Source organism: Pteropus medius, unplaced genomic scaffold, assembly GCF_902729225.1.
Source record: "Pteropus medius unplaced genomic scaffold, Ma_sr-lr_union100, whole genome shotgun sequence".
Classification (NCBI taxonomy): domain Eukaryota; kingdom Metazoa; phylum Chordata; class Mammalia; order Chiroptera; family Pteropodidae; genus Pteropus; species Pteropus medius.
In genome coordinates, this window is record NW_024354503.1 from 11,068,565 (window position 1) to 11,081,500 (window position 12,936).

General features: G+C 35.3%; 1 pseudogene; it reads right to left on the bottom strand.

The window, feature by feature from the left end:
* Positions 1-2,433: 2,433 nt before the first annotated feature.
* LOC120596233 (interleukin-18-like) lies at positions 2,434-3,011 on the bottom strand (annotated as a pseudogene).
* Positions 3,012-12,936: the final 9,925 nt, after the last annotated feature.

Sequence of the window (12,936 nt, forward strand, 5' to 3'; positions counted from 1 at the left end):
AATATTCTCCTCCACCTTCTCTTTTTTCCTGCCTTGGTTTTCCATCATCCAGTCTGGCCTGCTCTAGCTATTCATCCACTCTGTTACAAAAGTGACTCTCCTAACACATATTGAATCACAAGCCTCCTTTCTTTAAAAACTTTTCCACACAATGCTTTACAATTGCTCTAACATGACAAATAGTTTCAAAACTGTCCCCAGGTCTTCTTCTCTCTTTCCATTTATTTTCCACCTACACGGATATTATCCCAAACTTGCTATTAGATAAACATGACTAACACTTTCAACTCCTCATGCCTTTAAAATTCAATTTCTATATCTGAAATATCTTTGTTCTTCTCTACTTCTCAAACTTCTACTTATTTTAAAAACATTATATTAGTTTCGGGTACACAGCACAATAGCTAGACATTTATATAATTTACAAATATCCCCATTTTCTCTAGTACCCACCTGGACTATACGTAGTTGTTACAATATTATTGACTATATTTCCTATGCTGTACTCCACATCCCTGTGACTATTTTGTAACTACTAATTTGCACTTTTAATCCCTTCACCATTTTTGCCTAGCCCCTCAACCCACCCTCTCATCTAGTAATCACCAGTTTGTTCTCTGGATCTATGAGTCTGTTTTCATTTCTTTTGTTTATTTTGTTCCTTAGATTCCACATATAAATGAAATCATACTGTATTTGTCTTTCTCTGTCTGACTTATTTCACTTAGTATGTTATCCTCTAGGTCTATCCATGTCATTGCAAATGGTAAGATTTTATTTTTTTATGACCGAGTAATATTTCATTGTATATGTATACCATCTCTTCTTTGTCAATCATCTATTGATGGGCACTTAGGTTGCTTCCATACCTTGACTACTGTTAATAGCACTGCTGTGAACATAGGAGTGCATAGATCTTTTCAAATTAGTGTTCTGGTTTTCTTTGAATAGCCGGAAGTGCAATTGTTGGGTCATTTAGCTAGTTCTATTTTTAAATTTTTGCAGAATCTACGAACTGTTTTCTATAGTGGCTGCACCAATTTGCGATCCCACCAACAGTGTACAGGAGTTCCCTTTTCTCCACATATTCACCAACACTTGTGTTTTATCGATGGTAGCCATTCTGATGGGTGTGTGGTGGTATCTCATTGTGGTTTTAATATGCATTTCTCTGATGATTAGTGACCTTGAGCATCTTTTCATATGTCTATTGGCCATCTGTATGTCAATATTTGTTTTACATATGTAGGTGCTCCTTTGTCAGGTGCATATATGTTTACTACAGTTCTATCCTCTTGTTGAATTGATCCCTTTATCATTACATAACATCCTTCTTTGTCTTTTATTATAGTCTTTGTTTTAAAGTCTATTTTGTCTAAGTATTACTCCCCTAATTTTTCATTTCCATTTGAGTGAAATGTCATTTTTCATCTTTTTACTTTCAGTTTGCGTCTTGATTTGAAGTGCGTCTCTTGTAGACAGCACATGTATGGGTCCTGTTTACTTATCCATTTAGCTATCCTATATCTTTTGATTGAAACATTTAATCCATTTACATTTAAAGTAATTATTGATATATAGTTATTGCCATTTTATAATTTATATTTTTATTTGCTTTTTCCCCCTTCTTCTTAACATTTCTTGTAATACTGGCTTGTTGGTGATGAATTCCTTTAGCTTTTTCCTGTCTGGGAAGCTCCTTATCTCACCTTCAATTTTGATAGCCTTGCTGAGTAGGGTCGTCTTGGTTGTAGTTCCTTACTTTTCATCACTTTGAATATTTTATGCCAATTCCTCTGTTGAGAAATTAGCTGACATTCTTATGAGAGAATCCTTGTAAGTAACTAGCTGCTTTTTCTCTTGCTACTTTTAGGATTCTTTGTCTTTAACCTTTGGCATTTTAATTACGATTTGTTTTGGCTTGGGCCATTTGGGTTTCTCTTGTTTGGGATTCTTTGTGCTTCTTGGACTTGTATGTCTGTTTTCTTCACCAGGTTAGGGAAATTTTCTGTCATTATTTCTTCAAATAGTTTCTCAGTACCTTGCTCTCTCTCTTCTTTTTCTAATACCCCTATAATGCAAATGTTGGTATGTTTGATATTGTCCCAGAGGTCTCTTAAACTTCCCTCATTTTTTTTGATTCTTTTTCCTTGCTGCTGTTCTGATTGGGTGTTTTTTGCTACCTTGTCTTTCAAATTGCTAATTCAATCCTCTGCTTCATCTAAGCTATTGTTGATTTCTTCTAGTGTAGTCTTCGTTATTGTATTCTTTATTTCTGACTAGTTCTTTTTTATGGTTTCTGTGTCCTTTTTCATGCTTACTATCTCTATGTTGAAGTCCTCACTGATACCCTCTATTCTTCTCCTAAGTTCATTGAGCATTCTTATAGCTAGTGTTTTGGTTTTTTCATTTCAAACTATGCAATTTTAATATCTAGTGCCTGTTGTGAATAGTGAACATTACAGATTTATCCCCATATTTGTTCTTTTCTTTCAAAATGAATTTGAAAATGTCATTCTTTTTTACAAGCAACATTTATAAAGATAGTATCCTTTGTAGAGTGAAGACTCAAATTATATACACATGTTCTAGAACACTTCTTTTAAAAATATGATGTAATTTCCCTCATCATTGATATTATTAAGAGGATTAATTTCCTTAAAGGAATAATTTTGTTCTTACGAGAGAGTAAAAATTTTATTACACTTCATACAAATGGCTACTGCCAGACCTCTAGTGAGGCTATCTTTATACATACATATAAATTTGGTCTGGGATGCATTATCTATACAGTCAGAATCAGCCATATCTTTAAACACAGCTTGGTTTTCCTCGTAAATGAAGAGAAATTGGTTGTTCAGATTTCATATGATTGAGAATCGAGGTTCAAGCTTGCCAAAGTAATCTGTTCCCAGGTTTTCATCACTTTCAATTACAAAGTAAAGTGTATTGTCAATAAAGTTTATTCCCACAAAACCGATGCAATTGTCTTCTAATAATGCAGCAGCCATCCTTATTCCTGGGAGCTAGGCAAAGTGGGAGGTAGCTGTAGGGCTCCAGCATCTGATACCCCTCTTTCTCCCTTAGCACCAGTTTTTGATCTGGAATCTGGATATTATACTTTTTATTCAAGTAAAACATAAATGCGATCTTTCTGTGTTTAAAAGTTTCCTAGGAGAGAAAGCAATTTGGAATGTTTGAGGTCTTTTTCTTTTTCTAAGGTTGTGTAGATGGTAGCATAACCAGTGTTTTGAACTCTGTATCTGGTAGGTTGCTTGCCTCCATTTCGTTTAGTTCTTTTTCTAGAGTTTTCTCCCGTTGTTTCATGTGCAACATTTTTTTTTTCTCTCTTTTTAGTTGCCTCTCTGTGCTTCTATGTATTAGGTAGATTTGTTTCATCTTCCAACCTTGTTCAGGTGGCTTTATGTAGTAGGCACCCTACGTGGCCCAGTGGAGCAGTCTCCTTGATCACTTGTGCTGGGAACTCCAGGAGTATTTCTTGTGTGAGTTGTGTGTGCTCTCCTGTTGTAGTTAAGCCTTGATTGCTATTAGCAGGTCAGTGGATGAGACTGACTCTCAGGCTTGCTGGCGGTGAGGATGGCTATGCCCACAGGATATGAACTGCTTTATGGAGGCTGACCTCATGGAGTGGGATTCGCCCCAGCAGGCTTGTGGACCTATTGGGACCATCCTTTGTTTATGCCACTTGTGTGGCTAATCAGGTGGTGCTCTGTAGTGGTCTGATGCCACCCTCCGGGTACGTTGGTTCTGTGGCCCCTTGGGAGGGCTCCCATGCAGGCCAAGGTCAGCCACTGCCTGTGAGCCCCTGGGGTTACCTGGTAGAAGCTACAAAGCAATTCGCGAGTGGCTGCTACCTGTGCTGGACCTGTTGGTGCATAGGAAAGACCATACTACAAACTGAGTCCAGCTGCCACCAATGCCAGGCCTGGAGTAGCTTAGCAAAAGGTCTAGGACACCTCAAGGCCTAAGGCTTCTTGCCAGCTGCCCATAAGGCTCAGCACCTGAAAGAGGCTTTTGGTGGTATATGAGTTGGGTGGGGCAGGGACCCAGGGAGTCACCAGGGTAAAGTGGGCAGATTTCACAAACCGATGAAGATTAAGATTTGGTATCAGTGCTGAGCCTGTGGCCACTCGCAAAAGTCTCAGATCACACTGAGGCCAGCCACTGCCTATCTCATGACTGCAGACCCTTGAGGTTTGTTCAAGAGATACTGCAGCTCGGGCTAGCACTGGTTGCTCACCACCAAAAGTTTCTCCCGAGGTGTGCCAGCCAAGACTGTTGATTGCTGTCAATGTACCCCCTGCCTAGAGCACAGGGTGGGACTTGCCACGCAACAAGTTTGCCATAGGCAGTTTGTGAGTTGGGTGGCGTCTCAGGGAGTCACTGGGGTGGAGAGAGCCACTCTCAACAAGCCAATGCAGATTCAGAATTGGCCATGTGGGGCAAGGGTTCAACATAGGCAAGATGGTGCCTGCATGTAGACTGCACAGGAAGAGGACCTGAGAAAGGGACAATGGTGGCTGTCCCTCCAGCTCTCGCCCTGAAACAACACAACTCAGTATTACTCTGTGTATCTCTTACACTCCTGAGCTACTGACCCTCCACCAGAGCCCAAAGTGAATGTCTGTGAGTGAATGAGTCTGTGCAAGAGCCCTTTAAGGGCATCATCTGGGTTTCCAGGTTCCTTCCATTTCACCCTGAATGGCTGGAATCCCCACTGATTTTTACAGATTTTGTGGGGACTCCTTTTCCTAGCACTGGAATCTTGGGCTAGGGAGCCCAGCACGAGGCTGGGGCTCCTTGCTCCTTCAGTGGGAACTCTGCAGCCAAGATATCCCTCCAGATGTTCAACCACCATGCATGCGTGCGGAGCCAACCTGTTTCACGTCTCTGCCCCCCTATTGGTCTCAATGTGGCCTCTTTACATCCTCAGTTATGGTGACATGGGAGGAGGCAAGCACTGCGTTTACCTACCCCACCATCTTGACCGACTCTCAAACGCCTACTCATTATTTAGGACATGATACCAATTTATTGTTAAGCTTTATCTCTTGGTACTTCCCTTGTCTAGTCTCTCTCTCATGTTCTTAAAGCCCTACGTACCTAGTTTCCTCATAAAATCCCTCCTAGTGTATTACACATTTCTCTCCTACCAAATTGTGAGCTCCAAAGGGAAAGATTTTTTTAAACGCTTCTTTGGATTCTGAGCAAATAAGCAGAATATATAAGAAAGTAGATTTTCAATAAATGAACGTTCATTTGAATAATGGGAAAATCAATGAGCTTCCACGAGAAAGATTTACATTTTAATAGTTCCCCTTAAGCTGCTTGTGCAGTTAAACTTTCTAAGCATTCATAATTATAAATCATGTGATGTGCTCTCGATTAGGAGGGGTAACTGTGTTTTAATTCTAGCTGCACAACCTATGTTAACCTAACCAAATGAACTTGGACACTTATTTAATTTTTAAAGACTCAGTGCAATATGGATAACACTCCTGAGTTTTTAACTTGGAACTATCATGAAAATGAAGTAGAATGATACATTCGAAAACACTTTAAAAGCTATAAGGTTGCACATTAATATAAGTACAAGTAGAATCATTTTTAATATCCAGCCAGTATCAGCCCACAGAGGGATAAGTCAAAAGAATGGCATTGGGGTGTGTGGAAAATCAGGTACTGAACTGGGACAGAGAATTCTGGACTGTACAGCCAGGAAGATTTATAAAAGCAATGAGTTCTTGGGTGCTGGGGCCAAGAGTGAGCCATACAGTAAGACAAGAGATAAATATTACCTTAAAAAATAATTTTGCAAATGGTTCAAGTAAAACATATGTCCTCATCAAAGATGATCTATCTTATGTTACATTTTGAAAGAGAAATGATTCTCCTTCTAAGAATTTAGAGAAAATAGTTTTCCAGTAGGAATTTTGAGTTCCTGATACAGTGGTAGGCATTCTGAGTTCCTGATACAACTCACTTTGTTTCCACATTAGATTTTTTTTTATATTCATTTAATGTGCATTTCCAATGTTCTCTAACAATATCAATTATAAAACTAAGGTGTACAGAAAATGATTTTGAAAAGCTCAGTTGTTAAAAATTCCCTGTTAGAATATTGTATCTGTAGTTGCATAGCAGATGTAATGAGTGATAGGTTGAGATACGACCTAGATTTGCTTCCCAAAGATAAATAATTCTTATTTTGGAAAGATACATATACATTTTAAACATGGTTTGAATAATTTCATTATAGAGAATAAATTTGCTTATGGAAAATGGCCTTTTATGGATTCTCATAATATTTTGTTAGTGTTGCCAAGGCTTATTTAATTAATTTGAAAATGATATTGAGACCTTCGGCCTCAAATTATAATGAAACTGCAGACTATATTAGCATTGCGATTTTCTAAAAGAGCTTTTATATGACTCTACGGGAAAAATAGTATATGAGATATTGCCATCATGAAGGTAATAAGATTTATTTACAGTAATTTCTTCTATATTAAAGTTAATTGTAATTGTCAATGTGATTGCATTTTTGTATGCATGTATGATTCTCCCTTATAATATCAAATGTAATTCTGTCCCAGACTTGTTAGATCCTGTTTGTCCTTTGATTTTACAGATGACAGAGTTCTTTATAAAAGAATCTTCTGGAGTCTGAATGTAAGGAATTAGCATTCCCATCAGATTTATAACTTACTGGAAATCACTCAGGGATGAGAGGATAAGAAATGACCAGTGGGGTTCCAGCGCTTATCTGTGCCTTGGCTAACTACCAAGAAAGAGAGGATTGCTTCTTCTCAATATGAGGATACCATATCTATGACAATTTTGCTTAATGTTAAAAACAAAGCTTTATGGCATTTTTATTTGTCTCTCATCCTCTCAACCCATCCAACGCTAGACAGACTTTTTATAAAATGCTTTATACTGATTATACTTTTTGCAGCTCATGTAATTTTCCTATTTAGGAGCTATTTTTTTTTTTTAATTTTATCCATGCAGAGACCTAAAAAATTGTTGATATATTGCTTTAAAAACAAAGTAAAAGAAACACATTATTGTGACCACTGCCTCTTTACCATAATCTTAGAGATTTAATACTTCACACATAATTCATTAAGTGGTATTCTACTTCCCTGAGCAAAACTTTAATCATCATATCTGTAATGGATATTAATCATTGTTGGAGTGTTTGAAAATATTTGTGTCCTATTTAATCCCCTCAAAAAACTTACTTCTCAACTCCATGTAGTACTTTTAACCATTCATGCTATGCCTCTTCCCTTAATTGAGCAAAAATCCATTAAATAATCAATAATTATCTTTATTACTATCAAAACTCTGAATGAATTAGAGATTTTTTCTGCTCTTTTTTTCTTCTCTGTTCTACAGACATTAAAAAATGTTAGTGTTTCTGGGTATTTCTATTTTATATATTCTTTCCAGTAAAACCAACTCTTTAATGTAGTATGATATATTTAGACCACTTGGTAAGATTATTTTTTTTATGTATGTACATTTAAAAATACATATAAATGTATTTGTCAGACTGTATGTCTTAATTCAACAAATAATACTTATACCAGATTAGTTTATTTCCCTAGACATACTGAATCCTTTTCTGTGGGGCATTCTTGATCAGAATAGTAAGACATAGAAAATCTTTGATCAACTATTTCTTTAGAAGAAACCTTTTGGGGTAAGAGGGTTGTGGACTTTTGAAAGGAGATGCTTAAGAAGCACAGGACTTTTTCAGAATAGAATATGATGAGAATTAGACATTCCTAAAATATTCAGACTATTAAATAAACTAGTCTGTCAATAGAGTAATGACAAAATGGCTATGGATGAAATATATAAGACTCACAAAGAGAAGGAAGTGAATGACAGTTTATATAAAGCATAGGAATCATTTAGATATGCTCTAGAAAAGTTAGTTTTTGTATTATTGGAACAATCATTTTAAAATCTGATGCCACACTGTTCAGCTCTAACACTTACTGAAAACAATCTGATAGACATCCCTATAGCTCAGAATCTGACATCTCAAATTCTTCTCCATGAGAAGAAATGTGTTTCTTAATGAATGGCTGATTACACATCCTAGGCCTAAGAAAAACTGAACAGAGAAGTAACTTACCATTGCCAAATAATAAGATTACTTGAAGAAATGTTTGACGGTTTTGCTCAAAGTACAAAGGATCAAACTTAAAGAGACTTCCAATGATCAAGCTATACAATTTGCATATCCAAAAGTGAATCATAATTACAGTTATTTCAAGTTAAATCTTGAAAGTCCAAGAATCAGCATCATAAGAAGAAAAAAATACTTTGAAGTGTTTCATAATAGTAGTGATAAAAAAGATAAATAAAATAGGAAACATTTTATAACAGTTTTAACATATAAAGGAAGTATTTATAATTATAGAAGTTCTTTGCCATTTCTTCTCTTAATTATGTTTTTTAATAATTTAGAGATGTGGTTATCAAGGTTATTAACAGTAGCCACTATAGCAATCCCCGTATCCCAATGGCTTAACAAAATAAAAGCTTATATCTTACTCAAGCAGTCTAATGTGGGTTGGGTAGCTTTCCTTGGGCTCTATGTGCCTCTATCTTCTCTCTGCTTCAAGTCACATGACCACACGTCGGTTCCACTCACATTCTATTGAATGAAATGGATCATATGGCTGACCTAACTGCAAGGAGAGATGGAAAATTCAGAAAAGGATATGAGTATTGGTGAACCTGCTAGTCTCTGCCACAATACACATGCATTTTTCTCAATCTAGATAACTAAGCAATGGTGGGTACAAGGCACTGTGAGAAAAAAAATATATATAGTTGTAGGAAAAATAGGAGCTATACCAAGAATAGTGAGGCATAATAAAGGAAATGTAAACTGAATCAGAGCATCCTGTAACTAAGATCGAATGGACAAAGATGAGCAGAGAGAGTCACAGGTTACAAAAACAGGATGCAGCCTGATTAATGTATTTGTGGTAGCAAAAGAATATCATTATAAATAAGGTGCCTAGCTCAGCAAACACCTGTTGGAGTCTGAATCATTTAAGAAAGGCCAAACATTTTTCCTACCAAGAAAGAACCTATAATCTTGGACGGATATATATTTTATATCTAGAAAATTTCTATAATCATAGAAAAGCAGAAAATATTTCATTATTTCAAAAAGATGTAAAACATACATGGAGGAGGAAGAAGAAGAGAAAATAAGAGACAGAGAAAGAGGGAAAAGAAGAAGAAGGAAGAGGAAGGGTGGAGGAAAGGGGAAGGAGGAAAAAGAGGAAGAAGAAATAATTTGATCCAGAGAATTGATATCATAGTAAGCTGTCAGGTTTTATAATGATATATAATCCTATGTATAATATATAAACCTGTATATTATAGATCTGTAATATTTTTTATGCTTTTATGAATTGGTAGTTCTACATGATTGATTTATTTTTTTAAATGATCTCATTTACTAAATTAAACCAATTCCCAGAACGTGAGTGTGTGTGTGTGTAGTGAGGGGAAGTGTATCCGTTAGAGAGCCTATGATGACAAAGTAAGAGAACTGAGCAAAACATAGGACAAAATGATCAAGAGCTGAAAAACTAAGCATTAAAAACAAGAAAAGAGAGAAGGGTGGGATGAAAGATAAAATAAGATGCCATTATAGAAGCTCTGCTATATTTTATTTTAGGCACTTTGCTAGGCACAATGTGCTCATCAATTCATAAAAACTAAATAAGAAATTGGATATGCTAAAAATTGAGGGAAAGTCCAATTAAAGTTTAAGTATGTAGACCAAAACCTATGGCATGAGTAAAGTCATTGAATGAAACGACTGGGCTAACAACAGTTCAATTTTTAGTCAGTGGTAATATAAACCTGATCATACATAAGAAAATACCTGAACACCTATTCTTTTCTAGGAAATAGGGAGACTGTGTGTATGTGTGTGTGTGAGAAAGAGGAAGAAGTAGAGAAAATAAAGGTATAAGGAACACAGTTGGGAGTTGGTAGAAGTAAAATGATCCAGCATTAAAGACCACTGAGTAAACGGACTGCCTGATAATCTATTTAAATTTGAAACTGTACCATTTTAAGTGGGCAATTTGTGAATATATACTTGTATATTTTTAACTTAACTCAACATTTGACGATTTGTAATAAGAGTCCTTCACATAGGACTAAAAATATCTGCGATTTGGAAAAGATCCCAAGTGCACTATACTGCAGGAGACATAATATCTCATGAGAGGGATGCTGTGGAAGAAGAAAAAGGTGAGGATATTATAAATCAATTCATAGAAATATTTAATGAAAATTAAAGACTTATTCCACACAAGGGACAGTGCTGGGAATTGAATCTTAAGAGCAAGGAATCCTTGATCTTCATACTTGTAAATGGAGGCTACAAAAATTTACTCACATCTAGATGGAAACCCCTAGAAGTCTCATTGCTCCACATTTCTCTGAGATTGTCTGGTTTGTCACATGATAATTCCATGTGTATGTGTATTTACTTGTATCAATAAAACATTTTTCAGATCACAGCTATTCTCCACAGTTATGAATTTATAAATTTTTAATCACAGGGTAATATTTCAACATTTAAAAAAGAGTATTAGTGGCATCATTGACTTAATAAAAAAATTTGCCACTTTTTGCATTTTGCCAAACCTAATCACATTCATGAAGGACAAGGAGCTAGACTCCTTAACATGTTAGAATATAAATTTCAAGACAGTTATAAGAATTGAGGAACAAATCATTATAGGACATAGCAGATTAGCTTCCACATTCTCTTTTCCTATCTACTGCTATCAAAAGAATAAGATCCATTTAGAGGAGAAACAAACTGATCAAATGTAGGAAAAGCAAAGCCATAAATATATTTTAAAAGTAATTAGAAGTGATTAAAAAAATCAGACTTTTTAACCAATCTGAGATGGTCCAAATGTTTGTTAAGCAAATAAACTTGTGAACAAACTCATCCATGACATGCGCTTATGAGTGAAACACAGATTTATTTCTTATAGCCTTCTGGCCACTATCTTTGGTATTCCTCTGTAGTAGGATGGGTGGACAACAGGAAGAAATACAAGAGAACAGTATAGGAATAACAACAGGAGCAGGCTCTTACTGTTAGTATTTAGCAGAAAATTCTGTAAGCTTAACTCACTAAGCACTCTAGAAAATCCTGATGACGTGAAGAGAAAAGATAGTTTCCTCTACCAGCTACTCTTTATAAGCCAGAGGTCCTTATGAATCTGAAAACTTTCCTATTGTGACTTCAAAAGCAAGATATGAAAAGAAAAATATATATTTTGTTGGAACTCTTCTTATTGTCTAGTCCTATCACAGCTGGATCCAAGTAATAAATATAAGAATAGCTACACAAACACATGCACTCACATACACTTAGTCCTTATATGTCTTATCCTTAAACCATAGTAAAATAATAAGTCTTGAAGACATTTTGAATATTTTTTTTAATTTTAAAGAAACATCCTTCAAATACAACATCTAGTCTGAGATACCATTCCAGGTACTAGTGTACTTGCTAATAACTTAATAGAGGCCTATGTTAGGGAAATTTGAAGAAATGAGTGATAGTTTCTCAATTAGCACTAGCAGGATCTTAATTAAGCTGATTATAGAGTCAAGCAAGGAAAAACACAAAAGCATTACTCATTTATATTCCTCCATAGTTGTACAAAACTGGAAATTATGTTTCAGAAATACCACTGGAGTTCCAAATATTTTAGCAATTGATGTTCATGGGCAATCATTTTTCACCCAGAGGAGAGAAAAAGAATAAATTTAAGAGACTAATATGAATAATAGGGTAAGAGAAAGGATTAATACAATAACTTATATGTGAAACCCTACTTAGTGAAAAAAATCTGAAAAATGAATCTCTTAATTTTCATTGTAGACTCAGATTGCTTTAAATCAATTTTAAATAGACCCTGAGGTTCACTAGTTTGCCTGAATTATTGATTACTTTCCCTTCTTATTAAGAGGTCATTTTAAAATATAAGGCCATTGTTCTTTTACTTTGAGTAATATAGGATTCTAGCTTATTCCAACATTTTTTATCTCCCTAAATCACAATGTCACTTTTGGTGTGCCAGTAATACTATGCTATTAGTTCATCTTAATTTAGAATGAGCTGAAATATTAAGACCAATAATGACAGACATTCAGAGCCTAAAAACAACAGATTAATAAAAACCTACTTTACCCTTCTCAGGAAACAGCTAATTTGGAATATCTATTTATATGTGCTCTGGGAGCGAAAGAACATGCAATTTGTCCTTAAAGGTTTATGTCTTTCACTGACATAAGAAAAATAAAAAGGCTAAAACATCACCAATAGTTTGCATAAGAATGGAGGGTAGAGTGGGGGTAATTACTCATAGTGTGTAGATATCCTCAACAAACAGATAAAAAAGACGTATGATTTAAGAAAAATAAACCTTTTCTAAAATGATTAACGTTAGGTTTAGAAAACTATCTGACACTATCTATAGGGTTTTAAATGTTTCTTTGTTTCTTTTGTATTAGTTTTTGTAAAGAAAATAAAGATTTGCAAACTTCTTTCTCTTGTACCTTTACTAGCTCATGGAGGGAAAGAACCCACATTGTCATTGGTCCATAACTCAGCCTAACAGGCTTTTTTAACTTTTTACTTTTTATTATTTTTTTTTATTTTTCAATTAGAGTTGACATTCTATATTATTTTATATTAGCTACAGGCATATGGCATAGTGGTTAGACATTTTTATAATTTATGAAGTGACTCCCGATTAGTCTAGCACCCACCTGGCACTATACACAGTTATTACAATATTATTGACTATAATCCCTGTGCTGTACTTCACATCCTTG